The following is a 6379-nucleotide window of genomic DNA, read 5'->3' on the forward strand; positions in this document are numbered from 1 at the left end:
TTATGTTGTCTTCATGAATATTTCATCTATGCTTAAGATAAGAGCAATAAAGTGTTTATTTGGTATTTAGCTACTGGAGTTTATGTGTTACTGTCTGTTTAATTCTTTAGTATTCTGAACCAAGCCTGTGTTTTGAAAATGTATGTTTTTAATAATGGTAAATGTCATACATTAGACCCTGATTGGAAACAAAACAAATGGAGCTGTGTATCATTTGTTCATTACAGTCAGCATTTGCTTCCAGGCTGACTTCCTGCATAGAAACTGCAAGTTTTGTCAAAAAAGATAAGTTATTGTAAGAAACAGGAAGTTAATGACTGAGGCAAACATGCGAACAATCACCACAAAACAACACATTCTGGAATACAACATTCTGATTTAACATTGATGAAAAGTGGACCAGAAACTACGATTTTTGAAACCTGATTCCAGAGTGAATACAGAACGTAGGTTTCATGTGTCTGTTTCCAAGAGTCCCATTGTAACTCCGGTGGAGGTTTTGTAGAGATGCACTGTTCATGTGGGAGAACTTGAAGAGTGGATGGCATAGTTGTGAACAATTCACACAAGTAGTAATGGACTCTTATGCAAGATCTGCAAGAAGAAAGCTGTAAGACCTGCTTAAAGTGTGCTTGGAGCAATGTATATACGCTACATTTATATTAGTACCTGCCAATGCCATACACTATATATATATATATATATATATATATATATATATATATATATATATATATATATATATATATATATATATATCTCGACTGGACATGCCCCTGCTGCATCCCTGGCACCTGCCTCACCGGGGGCTCATCATCAACGATGTAGCAAAATTGCTTCCCAGCTGCCTGCCTGTCTGCCTACTCCTGGGTGTACCAGTCTGTGAAATCTGACTGGTACACCCAGTCAGATTTAGCTGGCAGGCTAAGCACCGCTGAGCCTGCCAGCGAGCATGTATTATTGATTTATATTGAAAACTGTTAACAAGATAAAGTGTGGACTTGCACTGCTTTTACCGAAAATCGCGACAAAAGAAAGTACCAGGTCTGCTGTTACTTTCTGCTGCAGGTTACACATTCTGAAAAGTTACTCGTTTACATTTTGTTGTCTTCTGTAATAAACATAATTGATCCCATATTTATATGATGCATTAACATGTGTTAACTTATAAAGCTTTGTAGCACGCTATTGGACATTTCAGCTCCAGGTAGGATTTTTAAACTTTTCTCAATAATGTAAACTCCTCCACAGTCAAAAATTCAGTGTTTAATGGGTGAAACAAAATGTTATTAACTTTCATAGATTTTAGAGTGTAGCACGGTTGTTTCACCGTTATCCTATCACAAAACTATCAGGAAAAGGCAGAAACAATAGAGCTGTCTATAAGAGCTGGGGTAATAGCAGGGTGCCACAATAATAAGCATCCCTGCTGTTAATATCGTGTAAAGGCTCCTTTTGCCAGTAGAAAGAGAACTTAGTCTTTTCCTAGTATTTCAAAACAAAGATGGGTTTTTGATCATTCCTCTTTGCACAATCTCTCTAGATCATTCATTATCCTCTCATGCTCTTCAGCTCAACCCACAGGCTTTCTGAAGGATTCAGGTGTTGGAAATGAGATATTCATGGAAAAAGGTTGTTTGTGTTTATCTTAATTCTTATTAATTTGGACCAAATTTGAATTATTTTTATCTGTTAAAATGTACAAGTATCACTTTTTGGTCAATGGCCACCATATTTCTGTTTAAATATCCTGCGAGTTCAAGGAACTCTTGACTGTATTTACTTTAAGCAGGAACTTTTAAAGTGAAACAGGTTCTTATTGTATTTAAGGTGAGCATGAGGTGTTTTACCACATATTTAGTCTTTGTTTGACACTAAACCAACCAGAAGTGTTTGGTCCTGACCAGCTCAATGTCAAACTAATCTAACCAAACCACAAAGTTGCAAATCATTTTCTGGTACAATTTTGCCAACTGCCTTCCAAATAACCACTACTCATATAAATATCATTTAGTATTTGCAATGAAGACTTACTGACCTAAAGAGGTCACACTTTGCCAACAACAATGTCCAGCCTAATTTGTCACAGTCCCAGTTATTTCAATTTTTTTTTTCCATTATAGTTCAGTCTGCATATATGGGTGCATCTGCCTCAATTCAATTGCACTCTCTACTATGTAATATTTTTGAAAGTATTTTATTCGAAATAGGCATCTGGGTCACATGGATGAATAAATGAAAGTCTCAAGTTGATTAACAACTTAAAAATGAATAAAATATTATTAAAATGCATTACAATTTTATAGAAATTACTAATTTGCCAATAAACAATTTAGTGAAAAATGTGTTTTTAAGTCAAATTCATGAACAAGTTCAAATTAAAGAATGTTGTTTTTCAGCTGTTTAGTGTGAGAATATGCCACTGAAAAAAGTCACATCTGAATGAACTGCTTAGAAATTGTTGAATACTACAACTGGTTGAAAATTGGAACATCATTTATTAAAACTAAGCTGCAGGGACAAAGCCGTGATTTAGTAATGTTCAAGCTACCTCTAGTGGTCAAAAGATGTACTTACATGATGCATACCTAATGCTAATAAAATTCTAAATACTGAGACAGTAGACTTGTGTGTGTGTGTGTGTGTTTGTGAAAATACAATAATCTGTGTTTCTGTGTGCTTTATTGCTTTTTCTGACAACAAAAGAGACTGAAGAGCATTGCATTGTTTTATTTGCACATCTCACAAATGCTGACAAAGTGTTAAAATACAACCATTTTAAGGGTTTAGAGTCTTCAAAAATTAAACTAAATGACAGAAACGGTTAAAGCTGGGACTTTTTGTAAAGTAAATTTAGTCACCAGTTTCTGTTGCTCCAACTTCTGGGTTCCAAAAAGTTGGAGAAACCACAGGTTTATTGTACTACAAAAAAAAATGAGATAATGTTCAGCTGAACTCACTCCTGGTGCAGTTGCAGGTTGAAAAAAATTAAAGATGCAGTGTAGCATCCTTTGAGGCTAATAATACGGTTCTTTAATCACTTTAGCATATTATTATACTTGTCTATAAACATTGTCTATACAATTAAAAACTAAGAATTTAAGATATGTTACACAGTAACAAGAAACAAAAGAAAATCAGGATTACTTTGTTTCATTTTGGTAAAAAGCTTCACCGTTGGGCTTTGAGAGAAATATATTTTTTCTTGTTCATTGTTTGAGGCTGAAACACACAAACTTATCCTCAGCTCTTTGAAAGAAAAAAAAACAGAGCAAACCTCAGGACCTGTTTTGACATAAACTGCAGTAGGCACATCAGATACCGTTTCGGAAAACGAGTACATTTACAGCTTTGATCAACGATTTCCTGGCCCGAGCATTATTAATCGCTGCGATTACAAGAGCTTGCCACTTTGTACACATCAAATTCGTTTTAATGGCTGCACCTGTGTCCCTCCCGCCTCCACCCTGCTGTGATAAAAGGTTTGCCAAATGTGCAGTGACACCAAAGTGAAGGCAGTAATGGCAATTTGTCAGCTGAGAAAGAGCATGGACAGATTTTTTTTTTTTTTTTTTTTTTGGCCTTCTGTACATTGCAGAATTTTTTTATTACTTTTTTCTGCATGAAATAATTCTCTCTTTTGTAAAATCATTTTCAGTTGAAGCACACTGACAACACTGGAATTAAACACAAGACAGGAATAGAGGATAAATCTTTATAATTCAGTTATTACATTTATATCAATAAATGTAATAATGATAACTAATACACTACCAAATTCTACTTAGGAGTACAACTATTGCAAATATATATATATATATATTTTTTTGTCAATACATACAACTTTGACACCCTATAGGCATTTTTACCTTTGAGAGTTTTTGGGGACTTTTTTTAATAGGTTTAAATCTGTTCTTCTGACACTAAATGAGAGGATTGTAAGTGAACTTTTGGATGTCATCTTAATACTGGAGGTTAAAAAAATTGTGTTAAAATACTCAGATATCTAGAGAGAAATCAAACCTTCTAAACTGGCAGATTTAAAAAAAAGTTCATATATTTCTTGTTTAAGAAAAATGTATAATCTCTAATCAAAGAATAAACTAACTAAAACCTTCCAGTTTTTTCCCTGCTTTCTCCCTGTAATTATTCTGTTCAAACTATTGAGAATCTAGTTTTGCACTCTAGATTCCCTGCTTTTGAAACCTACTTCTGCATGTAAACATCTACTGTTGCCATGGTAATAACACTGTTAAAAATGACAAACAATGCAAAAATCGCACAGAACATCAATAATATACAACAGTAATGTGGATAACTAAATTACAACTACAAAACAAACAAAAAAGAAAACAATTTTAAAAGCATCAACCTGCGACTGGAACAGTATTCTAGAAGAATACATGAAAACAAATAACCAGACTGTTGCTAAGATATTTTCAAATTTCAAATATGCCTTGTTTTCCAATCAGATAATAACAAATTTAACTTCAGGTTCAACATTAACTGGGGTCTCCACCTGAACAAACAAAAGAGTAAGTGAATCTTTCCAAGGGGTTGTGCTATCAATGTTTAATCTTACTCATAATGTACATAGGTTTTAAATCTGGTTAACAAAATTGATATGCAACTTTCAAATATTTAGTAAACTTCTGGAAGAGTAGCTTATCTGTGTACCAGACTGTACATGTGTATGGGTCATGTAAATATGTTAGGTCCTTATAAGAAATATAATGGCTATTTTATGCTTGTTTAAATGAGCTTGAAGCCTCATTCTTGTGTAGAAAAAAAAGCTGTTTGCCTCTTTGCATTTTGGTCACAAAAGGCTTAAAGTCTTTAAATTATATAGAAGAAAAAATGTGTGAATGTGACTCCAGATGCATTCCTTTAAATGATTTCCATAGATAGCATCCCACTGTTCATCTAAATAAAAGTTGTTTTTTGTTTTTTTTGGAGGCACATTGTATGAACAAACACTACAACATCAGTAAAGTATAATTTAGATAAAACTGTTTCTCCTTAGATTTTTTTTTTACATCATGTTTGGTCTCAGGTTTAAACATCCATTCCTTAATACAGGAAGTGAGACATCAACACAGACACACAAAAGGACTACTAGCTTTTTAAAAAGTATTAAATACATCTAATTTTTCCTTGTTTAAACAGAAAAAAAACTGGATGAAGCTGAGGATCTGCAACTGAAGTCTGATACACAAACAGGGAAGAGAGCATCAGGTGGCCAGGACCCAATCTTCTTATATACTAAAGTAGAAATGGAAACACAAGTCAAAAAAAATATTCTGCCTCGTCGTAAGAGGGCAAAGTCATTTCAGAAACTCAAGAAAAAATGGTAATCAATTGAAACATTAGAATTATTCAAGGTTTATCATGAAAAAACATCTATTAATTATAGTGATGTTTAAACATTTATTTCCACAGGCAATCCTGAGTTAGTCACTGAGACCTTTTATTATCCTTTTCTGACAGATTAACAGGATAAATGCTGATATTATTTTTAATGTATTTAAAGCTTTTATTTTATTCATGCATATTTCAATCTAATCCTTGAACTATTGGCAAAGATTGTAGATCAAATAAAATGAATACCCAATATACCCAATATATCATAGATATCTTTGGCAGTGCTGATGTAGCACAATCACCACCATTTATCAAGTTGCCATCTACACAGGATTGAAGAAACCTTCAAACAATATAAACTCAGAATGACTTCAAGACACTGTGCATTGAAAAAGAAAAAAATTGAAAAAGAAAATGAGGTGAGACCAAGCTAAGTAACAACTCTTAAGTTTGATTTGGTATTTTTAAAGCATTGGTTTAATCCTTCAATACTAATCAAATTATCATATAGCATTTTATCATAAAAACGAACTGACTTTACTGGCTTTCAAAAAAATTTGAAAAAAATAAATCTAAACTTTACCCCGTTTAATCAGAAAAAAATGGATGAAACTGTGGATCTGCAACCGAAATTAGAGAGAGCGTCAAGTGACCAGAACCCAACCCACTTATTTACTAAAGAAGATATGGCAACACAAGCCCAACAAGACATTCTGCTTCGTCAGCAGATGGGAGAGTCATTTCAGCAATACAAGAATAAATGGTAAGCAGTTGAACCATTAGAAATATTTGAAGTTTAGCATGTTAAAAAAATCTACTAATTGTTATTGTTACCTTGCTACAACGGATGGGCTGAGGGTAAGGTGGTTACTTTGTCCTTTCCCTATGTGATGCTGCGATAGAGAAAAGATGAGACTCCATTAGCAAATAACAGGAAGATTTCTTCTTCTTCTGTGTAATGAATATACTCAATACTTCAGGTACCAAATACTTCAGGTATCACTGAGTAATTGTAGTA

At 33.4% G+C, this 6379-nt stretch overlaps 1 long non-coding RNA gene across 1 annotated transcript; it reads right to left on the bottom strand.

Annotated features, from left to right (window-relative positions):
• Positions 1 to 4309: 4309 nt before the first annotated feature.
• Positions 4310 to 6379, bottom strand: LOC106913162 (uncharacterized). Its single transcript, XR_001417151.2, has 2 exons — positions 6196 to 6379; positions 4310 to 5262 (listed from the first exon to the last, which is right to left on the bottom strand). It is a non-coding gene; the product is annotated as an uncharacterized LOC106913162 (long non-coding RNA).

Source organism: Poecilia mexicana, unplaced genomic scaffold, assembly GCF_051168715.1.
Source record: "Poecilia mexicana isolate PSO_F unplaced genomic scaffold, ASM5116871v1 scaffold_12, whole genome shotgun sequence".
Taxonomy (NCBI): Eukaryota; Metazoa; Chordata; class Actinopteri; order Cyprinodontiformes; family Poeciliidae; genus Poecilia; species Poecilia mexicana.